Here is an 11901-nt window from a genome sequence, read left to right as displayed (position 1 = left end):
TATAGATGCTAATACCTTTATTTCTTCGCTTCCATTCTTTTTCTTTTACCTACCGTAATTCATATTTATTACGAATTCCAAATTTTATGGCCTTAAGCTCTCATACCGGACAAAAAAAAAAAATGTTTTTCTCTTTCTTGTGAGACTGCAAGAAACGACAAATATTGTAACGGGCAATGAAAAAATACTATTCTTATTTGCATAATGTATGGCCAAAAGTTATAACAGTCAGCTCACACAAGCAGAAACAACGACCTAAAGCGGATCCATAAATTCGATTGGGATTTGTCGTATAACTTATATAACACGTAAAAAGAAAAAAAAAACAGAGATTAATACGGTTTAATCGCGGTTCAAAATAAAGGCAAGCACAACCCACTGAAATCCGAGCAATAAATTCAGATTTACGGAAAATTCACGGACAACAATTCCCCTCCACGAAATACAGCTATAGGAAAATTTGCTGGTGAGGAAAGTTCACCGACAACAGTTTGTTACCAGTGAGTGACCGAGTGATTCAGCTAGTGAATGAGTGATTGATCAAATGAATGGGTGAGCGAATAACCCCGTGAGTGACCAAGTGACAGAGTATGAAAGACCTAGTGTGTTAGCGAGTGAGTAATCGTTTGGGTATGTGAGTGACGATTGCGTGGTTGGGTGAACGATGGAGTTATCAAGTGAGTGAGTAACCGTATGAGTGAACCTGGTGAAAGGTTGAGTGAGCGAGTCAACGACAAAATAGGTGGATGAGTGACAGAGTGAGTATGCGATCGTGCGAGTGACCGTATCAGTGGCTCACTCGCTCGACCGCTCATTCACTAGGTAATTTGCTCAACTGCTCACTCCCTCACTCACTTGATCATCCACTCACTTACTATGTCACCTTATCGATGAATTGTTCGTCGGTGAATTGTCATGCCAGAAGAAACTGCCACTGTTAAAACGTCTCGCCACATAGAGAGCAATAAGCCTACAACGATACAATTATTAAATCATTACACTTCATAGTTCGAAAAATTGATGGCAGATGGCAGCTATATAACAACAAGGATATTCACATTCCAACACGTACCAGTTGGCGGTGAATTGTTCGCAATGAATTTTCGGCACAAGTAAATTCGAGTATTCCATTGATTCCTATCGTTGATTGGAGAACCTTAAGACGACAGATCCGTGAAAAAACACGGTGTACATTTTGCAAGTGCAGAAGATGTTGAACGTGGTCTGGGACGCGGTTCATCCCCTCGTTATAATGACCTTTACCTGGACCTGATTTCTATATGGGTAAAAGGGACATTCAACTAGGGGTACCCAAAATATTCAGCCCCCACCCCTAAATTTGAACCAATTATGTTTGCTAAAGGCCTCTATTTGAAGCCGCCGATATCTCTCTCCGCTATTCATACGAAGGTTTCTAACAGCTGGTTGATGCGAAGATGAATTCAGTAAGGCGTCATTCAAGTATTACGTCAGCAACGAGGGGGACGGGGTTCGGATTTGCTGACTTTTGATGACAAGTTGGGGGGGGGGGGGATTTGAAGGTTGCTTACGTCATCAATCGCCCTTTTTGAAGATATGAAATATTCTAAGCTGCTAACGAAATTTTGCTGACAAGGGGGGATGGTCAGTATTTTGCTTACTTTTGCTGAAAAGGGGAGAGGGGTCAAAAATGACTAAAAATCTGCTGACGTAACACTTGAATGGTCCCTAAAGAAGATTGAACTGTTTCGATGGGAAACAAACCCACATCCTCTCGCGTACCGGACGAGTACGCTACAACGAACTTATTTCCTTAGAGTTTACATGTGCATAACGCAGGGGCGGATCTAGAGCTCGCTGTTGGGAGGGGTGATTCCTCATTGTGGATGGGGTGGCCATACATCCTGCATTGCTCCGTATTTTCCGGAACAGTCACGGTTTTCTTTCTGTCTGCCTTTTTTTGAAAAAAATGTCCCGGCTTTTTTCCGTTTTAGTCGAAGTTTTCTTGACTGTTTTTTAATCAAAGACATTGATACAAGTAATTTTCAACGGATTTATTAAATGCAATATTAACATATTCGCATTTCGCTTGGGGAGGGATGATCACTACGATCACCCCCCCCCCCATGCGCGCCTGGCATAATGGTATCGTATATAGACCGTCAGACGAGTTCCTTAACGATTTGCTGTTCAGAGGCTTTTTCGGTACTTCGTCGCGGCAGCTCGTACGTTATAGCGCCTCCCCAGCAATGAGGAAGGTTCCTGGACGCATGTCCCTTTATGATTTTTGTATAGGTTATGAGTAATGCCAAGAAGCTGAATTCACAGGGCCCATCCTGTAATCGTAAGGGGCCGTTGTACCGTACAAAGTACCGTTCTTTCCTGATGCTGTCCTATGTCGAGTACACCTCGACACAGGACCGCAAATCGCTAAGAGCAAAACGAATGACCCGAAAAGTTTCTTACATACATACGCTTTGATATATGCATAATTCATAGCTACACACATGGTTCATTGGTAGTAGTGTGCTGGCAATATGCTAATGTAATAATGTGCTGGCAATATGCTAATGTAATAATGTGCTGGCAATATGCTAATGCAATAATATGCTGACAATATGCTAATGCAATAATATGCTAATCTTTTTCTTTAATGTAAATTTCTTATTGTAAGCCCGAGAGGCACCAAATTGTTGTTCGCGAGGAGATGTTAATGGTGCTCCCTGGGGTAGGATGTTTATATATATGGTTTTTTTTTTGTATTTTTTTACATTGATAAAGTAAATGCTCTCTCTGGGGAACCCCCGTATGGCGAATCATATTCGCCGGGCTCGGGTAAGTTACTCATACATACTTTGTACAGTATCAATACATATTGATACAGTATTCATCGGTAGGATTTATTTCGTGATTTGGTTCGGACGGACGAACGAACAGATTCTTTATGGGTATGATTGAGTGTTCATTCCGTTTTACGTTTCCTCGGCCTGACTCTTATTACTCGAACACTCTTCTTTCGTTTGTGGAAATACCTATTCTCCGTAAACACAAGAGATAACATAGTAATTTCTTTCCTGTTGATTCAGCGTGGGGTAAGCCGGACAGAACCATGCACACATCGCCCAATGGTGTAGGGAACTAACGCTCCACGTTTCTAATGCGATCAACATTTATCATGGACATCTGAGTTATTATATCTGTAATCTTTGGGCCAACAATTTCCTACGCACCAAAGATTTTTCTCTTATCTTCCACGAATATTAGCTCTTTCTCCTTGGAAACTACCATCTTCGTATAACCGATGAGTTGTTACCGAAATGATTCTTGCGCAATGCGAGTCCTATCTCCGTTGACCAACCAAGGAATTATTGCGCGCCAAGGAGGATACGGACGTATATACAAACTCATGCACGGAAAAGCAACGATATTTTCTCGTTATCAACCAAATATAAATAATATTCGCTATAAATCTTTGCCGTACATCACGGGTGATCGTCGATATTGCTACTACTACCACCAATTGCAATACCTACATACAAGAGCTAAAAGTTCCCCGAGCCAGCTTATTTTTATTCCTACGTAGGTTTCGATCGGAGAAATGGTTCGAATCTCGAACTCATACACATTTTTTTCTTCGGGGAAATGAGTACTTGAGACTGATTAAACGGATAATTAACCTTTGGCTGGATGCTGAGAACTTACTTACGTCGTCTCCAGCGTATTTCATTGGAAGTGAATGGAAAACGCCACGGGGAGGTATTTCCGAACATGACTCGGAACCATTTCTCCAGGCTACATACGCTTATTTCATCGATTAATTAACCTTCGAGTCTATTTATTGAATGAGACACGAATGTAAAAGGAACTTAGAAGGAAATGAAATCCGATTTTTTCATTTCTGTGATGCCTGTTTCAGACATTTTTCTCTGAAAAATATCGGGTACATATCCTTGGATATTTTTTCTTTCATGTTGTCTTCTAGGCATTTCTAACGCTGGCGAAAGAAGATGAAAAATATATAGTAACGACTGCTTGTGACAAAAAGTTGATGAAAGTTTTCTATTTCTCTTGTTCGAAATTCACTGTAAATTGTTGTTGTTTTTGTTTTTTTATCCCTTAATCTCTCGGTTTCTTTAAAAGATTAAAAAGTTCGGCAGATCTGAGTAAAATTGATCGTGAGTCAACTCGCACACAACAGAATAGATGTTATTTCTGCTCCCGTGAATCAGTTGATTTCAATGCAACGACCGATCCCCCCCCCCCTCTCTACTTAAATCAGGATTTCGATATAGATTATACGATGTCATCGACAGATTACATGGTTGCGTATTTTAATTACCGTTATTAATTCGCGTCGATTTCACCCTTTAGAACAGTTATAGGAGTTTTTCTTCCTTCCCCCTTTTCAAACTAGCATAATGATTACAATAATAATGATAATGTGAGCAACGGTATGAACAAGTAAATTGCTCCGGTTCGATTTTTTTTATATTGGCGATGACACTAGATTAAAACTGTTCAAGCGCAATAAACTCTAAGCGAGGAAAAATAAAGTCTAAAACTTTTCCAAACCACCTGAGCATAAAGATTCACGAATCAATATGAAAATGCGAAATAAAAAAAAATATTTCTAGATAAATGAGAAAAAATGTCGCAGTTTTAATTTTTTTTTCTTCATATTTCAGAAAATTAAGGTGAGGGAGGGGGAGAGGAAGAGGGATAGAGGAGGAAAATGACTGCATATTTTGTTCAGGGCAATGATTTTTCACTCAACACAAAAGGAGAAAATAGCCTTTTTGTAAAATGAAGCAAAAAAAGAAACATAAGATCACACGCGCATACATGAGCAACACAAAATGTGAACATCTTCTCTCTCTCCCCCCCCCCCCATTCACTCACATCGATTTTGAATCGACTTCCATTTTTCTATCATACAAGGTGACGTTAACACCAAAGAAAGAATTTTTACAGTCTATTTTGAAATGCATCGCTGAGCTGAGCCAAAGAGTTTCGCCATTTGCATTAACTTTACGTGTACAAGATGACTACTTTGCAGAAACCTCTACTTTCGAAGAAACCATTTGTGAAAACGTTCCGAGGTTTCATGAGTTCGACACCAGCACAATATCTTCACCAGAATCTTTATCAATCACTTCCATATGAGGGAAAAGTCTTAGGGCGATCGTATACTGGAAGCGACTTGAAGCGATGAACAAGTCACGCGCGATTGTCTGTAATCAGAAGACTGATCTCATTGCCAGGGCCGTAACTAGATACTTATTCAGCCGAGGAAAGAACGCATTTTCGCTCCCACATGCAATGTAGAAGAAACATTTAAAGGGTGTGTTCGACGCCATTTTCGACCAGCGCCCGGGGCACAAGACACACAGTTGCGGCCCTGCTCATCGCACAGAAAGGAGGAGAAGTTCGCCTTGAAACAGTCTTGAGCGAATGACTTCCGTTGAAAGCAACAGACGAGCGACCGATCCGGCAGAATTGGGATTTTTACGCCTCTTACTGTTTCTGCGCAGGTGCAGTGCGGTTGTTCACTTTTTTTCTCCACCTCTAGTGTGCCGTTTCTTATTTTGTCTCCTCTGGTCTCTCTCTTTCCTTTTCCACGTGAATATTGAGGCTGCATTTTAATTCCTGTTCACGGGTTGTGATCGTAAGCAGTAATCGATTAAATATTATTTATTTATTCACAATACGAAAACCTTTTACAAGTTTGTGCGATTTTGTCTTACTTTGTATGGACTCGATTTAAATACAGGTTAATTTCATTTTTTCAATGTTTCCTCAGGATTATTTAACGAACACACTCGTCTGTACGAACTGAAATCATGAAATGAATAGCGTATTGATGGTCGCTTTTTTTAGTAGACGATTTCAGACGTCTCTATTCGTCTAATTCAATGTCAGCTGTTGTTATCCCGTTGCTGGCAGCGTGTTGTCACTTCCAGTGGACGACCGGCTCTACACCGAATGGGTAATAAACCTCCTTCTCGAACAGAGACATGAACGGAAAGTTCGTAATCGGCTATAAGTTCGTAATCTGCAGGTGCTTGTCTAATTACCACGGTATACATAAAGTGAACTACTAAAATTTACTAAATGGCCATTTGCGAAATTATACCAATGACTGATTTTGGCCGATTCTAAAAATAAAAGTATTCGCGCAAACCACGGTGAAATTTGAGTTTCTACTTTTCCCATTGAATATCGGAGATGCACCATGCCGAGTATTGGAAATATCAAACACAAACACTAATAAAAAAATCTGAACTCACAACAGGCAAATTGCGTTGAAAAGAAGTGGGAGGTGGAAAAAAAAAGAAGAAATAAAGACAAGAGTTTTTTGATATTGCTTTTAGAATCGCATCTGCCTTCCTCACTGTCTTTTTTTTTTAAGTTTTACTGTTCATGAATGAAATCGTTTTATTTTTAAAGAAATAGTCACGCTGGCATTTATCTGATCATTTTGGTCGCACCACGGTTATTTTCTGCTCACGAGGGCTAATTAGACCTGGACTTACATTTTATTGTGGATTCTATCGGCAGCCTTCTTTTTAATGGCCATCGAGAGGTTGTTGCTCCAGCTCCTTTGTTGTACGGGCATTTAGCGATCTACACTGCTCAAAACAATTAGGGGAGCAAGCAAAAAAGTGAAGAAAACCGTGCGAGACAGCCACGTATTGGCATGCAATGGATAGTACACGCGTATCAATGCGCAGTACAGAAAAAAAGACGTAAAAAAATTTGGAATTAAGCTTTAATTCTTTGAAAATATGGAAAAAACACGAAAAGATGATTTAGGGCAACAATTTGGTTACATGTAAACGATTAAAAAAAAGTACTGTTTACACATGATGCATGAGTTTTAATAGGGCGTGTGGTCTCCTCGAACAGCTAAGACTGCTGCACACCTGTTTGCCATGGATGCGATGAGGTTATCGATCAGACTTTGGGGAATACTGTTCCACTCCTCAAGAAGTGCAATCTGAAAGTCTCGGACAGTAACAGGCGGCCTTGGTCGCGCAGCAATGCGTCGTCCGAACATGTCCCAAACATGCTCGATTGGATTCAGCTCAGGAGAGCACGCTGACCATTCCATACGCTGTATTGTTTCAGCTTCAAGTATGTTCTCCACCAGACGAGCTCTATGCGGTCGGGCATTATCATCCTGGAAAACAAAGGAATCTCCAATGGCTCCAGCGTAAGGGATGACATGAGGTCGTAGTATCTCGTCTGCATACCTTCGGGCCGTCAAAGTGCCATTCCGAATGATATGCAGGTCCGTACGTCCGCCTATGCTGATTCCACCCCATACCATCCAACCAGCTCGTCTGTATTGTGACCTTTTACGAATGAATGCGGGGTTATTTCGAGTGCCCCTGTCCCTCCATACCAGAACACGTCGGGTGTCACACTCCAGACTGAATCGGGACTCGTCTGTGAACAGCACTTGGCTCCAATCATGTTGTTCCCAATCTCGATGTTCAGCAGCCCATCTTCTTCGGGCCGCACGGTGGCATGGGTCAACGGAATGCAGACCATTGGCCTACGTGCATAGAGCCCTCCCTCATGAAGCCGATTACGTACTGTTTGGATGGACACCCTTCGTGCTGTTGCCAAGAGCAACCGTCTTTGCAGCTGCGTAGCATTCTCTGTTCTGTTTCGACGGGCTGTTAACCGTATATACCGGTCATCAGTTGCTGTAGTGGCGCGTGGCCGACCTTGCCCTGGTCGACGTCTAACATTTCCTGTTTCTTGGAATCGATTCCACAGCCTTGCAACAACACTTGGAGGCGACTCCAACAGCGTCCGCGACACTACGTTGTGTTTGCCCGGATTCCAGTCTGCCTATAACACGCCATGCCATGGATTCCGGTAAATCACGTTGTTGAGACATCCTCAAGTCACCTTGTCTAAAAAAAAAATACTGCTCAATCGAATTTCACAGTTACGGCAGTAAAACAGTCGTTTCTGCAACATCCCGATTTCTGCCCTTATCTCCTTTTTCTGGTTTTTGACGTCATGAACTTTGATTTGCATATGAAGTTTTCTTCTTCCGTTTCCTGCTAGGCTTTAAATTATGGATGATTCATTTTATGTTACTTATCGGTATACATCTTTGCGTAATTTTGTTAAAATCATGTGCTCCCCTAATTGTTTTGAGCAGTGTATATGGTTGATGTGGTGCAGCAGGTGGTTAACATATTTCTAAAATTGCATTTACTCAAAGTTATTTAACTTTCTCTTTTAAACTACTGATTAACTTTTAGTTGACGATTCTCTTTCAGGGACTTATATCCGGGACAAGATTAAGATATAGAAAGATGGCAACGAGTAGCTGTTGGGAAGATGAACGAAACGCCACTTTTTTATGTCTGTCAGTGTAACGTCTTGTATTTTATATGTTTGTGCGTGTAATAGATGTTTAGGAAATTGATGATGCGTTTTCCCCTGTGAAAAAGCCCACAGAGAAAATGTCAGACCGAAAGCTGGGATTTGAATTCGGCAAATTTGAATGTATTGACGATGGCGAATCGTATTGATTTGAGTTTAGTCTTCGTGTGAGCCACCCATGCTCGGAGGTTCCGGGTTATAAACCGGGAGGTACAGAGCCTGAGTCGTGTTTGGTCTATCGGAGGTTCCGGAATTGCAGGTCAGCGATAGCGAATTATCCTGATTCAAGTTGGATCATCAAGGTAGTCGCCCACTCAAGATTTCGTCGACGAGTTTCGTATTCGAGGTAGTCGCCCCAACTCAAGGTTTCACCGAAGATTTCGTGAGCAGCTTCGTCTTCTCCCGGCGGTGCAATAGCAGGTCGTCCAAACACTGAAAGTTAATTTTCCTGATGTGAATCTTGATACGTGTTTGGCGCTGGTGGAATGAAATGTGAATCGTGATGTTTTGCTCTCGTAAGGAAAAAATAGTGTTTTTGAAGGAAAGTACATTGCAGTGATATTGACGTATAATTGCTTTGAGTTTCTCTTATAGTGATGTCTTCGATTGCGTTGTATATAATTATATATTTTTTCATTATTATTTATTTTATAATTCATTCGTATATATCTTTTACGAATTGAGCATTGTACACAAGGTCACTTGGCAAAGAGTGTAAAAGAGGACTTGAAGGCTCGTGAGTGAATGAGGATTGGACACTCCTCCCACTTTCAAAATCATAGATCTGAAAAACAATCCATTCTTGAAAGCAAAGAATATGATGAGGAATTTCACAAAGTTGCTGAATACTATCATAGGTGAAAGAAAGGAAGAACAAGGGAAGAAAGATGAAATCGCGGAGGAAAGACGTAACGTATTAGGCTAGAAATCCAGAAACTGCAAATTGAGGTAGAATTGAGGTATCAAATGGGAGGACCCAGTTTGAAAACGTTAAAATTCCAAGCAAAGAGTTCACGATCTGATGCAAATGTTCGATAAGAGTGATGGTATAAATCTCTACCCGGTGCTCTTGGAGCGACAACCATGCCGTGTATCGCTACCGAAAGAGGAATGGGTCTCTCGTCTTTTAGGACGGCTACCTTATGAGATAAATGAAATGATTGCGCGAGATACCGAAGAGAATGTTTAAAATTATGAACTTGTAAAAGAACTGTTGATGAAGAGATTTAAATTAACGGTGGGAAAATTTTTCGTTAGCTGTTTGTTTTACATCAGAAGTAACAGATCAGTAATTGGAGACATTCATCACGAATCATGCGCATATTTTGATGGCTATAAATCCGCTTTAAAAATAACAATATTCGATCAATTAAGGGATTCGATCATCACAGATCAAATTAAAAAGTGAAGCTCAGTGGATTTCTGAGACAATCATTTGAACGAATGAAGTTATTTTGTCTCTTCTAGTGAGCTATCAGAAAAGCTCGATGATTACGAAAGTGTTAAGAGACCTGTGGAAATATCGCATGCTGTTGAGTGGAAACGGCAAAAATTCCCAAAGCCAACCTTCCAAAATTTCCAGAACAGGTTTGACCGAAAGAAAGAAGTGGAAGATGCAGGAAGATGAATGCCTGGAAATAGACTAACTGAGAAAAACGAGAGACAAAGTCAAGTGAGATGTTATCGATATGGTAATGTGTGTGTGTGTGTGGGCCACTTGAAGTTCCGAGTAATGCAAGAACAACAATTGCTCAATGTCGTTGAACGAGGACAGCGAGAAAGAGCAAACGCCAGATACTCACATTATAAGAATATCAATATTATCAGTATGTCAATTCCGACGGCACTGAAGTCGGAAAGGTACCTATTAAACAGATGAACCTTAAACCTTGACACAGTTTTTGCACTCGTTGACACGGGAAGTGCAGTGTGCCTTTTGTAAGAAACAAATTATAACCGACGGCCTCGCGACGAACGCATTGATTTTACATAGCCTATATACTGAATATCATTGGTGGACTTATATTATTAACGGTGTTGCACCGTCACCTTTATTTTAGTGGCACAAAGGGTCCGTGAAACACAAAAGGTTAAGAACCCCTTGATTTATTTTATTAATTATAATTTCCAGACCATGGTCTGAAAAAGTCAGAGAACCAGCGCATCATTTTTATCTCCTTTTCTTCCAATATTTTTATTTTCTTTTTTCTTTTCATTCTTAATATATTTTACCTAAGACGGGTCTTACAATGGCTGACACGTCTAGCTAATTAACATAAAGCTTATAACTTTCCTTATCAGTCGATTGGGACCTAATCGTAAAAGATTATGTTAAGGTCCTTACAAATGCAGTTTGTGAGTGAATAAAAAATAATTTCTATTTTTTTTTTTCTCACTGGTGCTTTCGAATGTTCCTCAATATTGGCTGGTTGTCTCGAAGAACCCACGTAGGTTTTCCTTTTAAATTACCCCGAAATGATCTAGCGACAGCCATTTCTCTCTTCTTCTTCACGAGAGAATGATGCTGCGTATGTTTGATTTTTCTTAAACCAGGAAGGGATTTTCAGGAAAATCCTTTTTTTTTCAAAAAAATCGGAATAAATTCATATTCATTTCTCATCCCCATGGAATAAAGTCATTTGAAAACAATAACACGGTACATTTTGCCGCTCTTTGCTCGCACAGTACTCAACATTTTCCATTTTTCTCCCGCGAAAGGATCGCGTGAGATTTTTTTATCGGAGACATTCGCTTGCACGCATAACACATTTCGGTACGGAATAATAATTATCTATGGTCACGATGTTACATGAAAAGAAAAGTAGTTCACGCACGCTATAAAATTTATTCGATAGAAAATCGATTGGACCAGATTGATTGAAATTTAAATAATTTTATCCTCGGCGCGTTCACTTCGGCACGCAAAATTAGCTCCTTACAGTCAACGTTTTATGCCACGCGGGATTTACTTTCGTTTTGGTTTTGGCTCTCTACAGATCGCGAACTTGACTTTTTGATCTCGTTTGTAACGCTGTTGTATATGCATGCTTACGTATACTATATTTATCGCTCTTTTTCCATCTTTCTTTTTTCTTGCTTACCCGAAAAGTTCTTTGCACTTAATTATTCATTCTTTTTGAATTAATTACTTCGACTTCCTTGGTATATAACTAGTTATTCCGTAACTATGCGGCGAGTTATCGAACGGTGGCTCGAGGAATAAAAGCTAAAAGTTGGAGAAGAGCCGTGTCGGCGATCAGTTCCAACATGAGTACTTATCTCACCATCATCTTACGTGGTGGATGTTGAATGAAAACAATCGATGTAAATTGTAAAATGGGTCTTTCGCTGTAGTTTTAAAAGTGATCAGTACACTTATCGACGAAAGCTGGGAAAATAAAGAATGTTAGGTTATCCATGCCGCTTATGTGATTTACCGTATTTTTCCTCTGCATAATCCGCGGATTACCTATTAAAAAAGTGGTTAAACAAAAAAAAATACGGATTATCTACCGC

Source organism: Pholcus phalangioides, unplaced genomic scaffold (assembly GCF_987345545.1).
Source record: "Pholcus phalangioides strain wild (caught in Gottingen) unplaced genomic scaffold, Ppha-v1.0 ptg000042l_1, whole genome shotgun sequence".
In the NCBI taxonomy this organism is placed as follows: Eukaryota; Metazoa; Arthropoda; class Arachnida; order Araneae; family Pholcidae; genus Pholcus; species Pholcus phalangioides.
Note: the sequence above shows the minus strand (reverse complement) of the source record.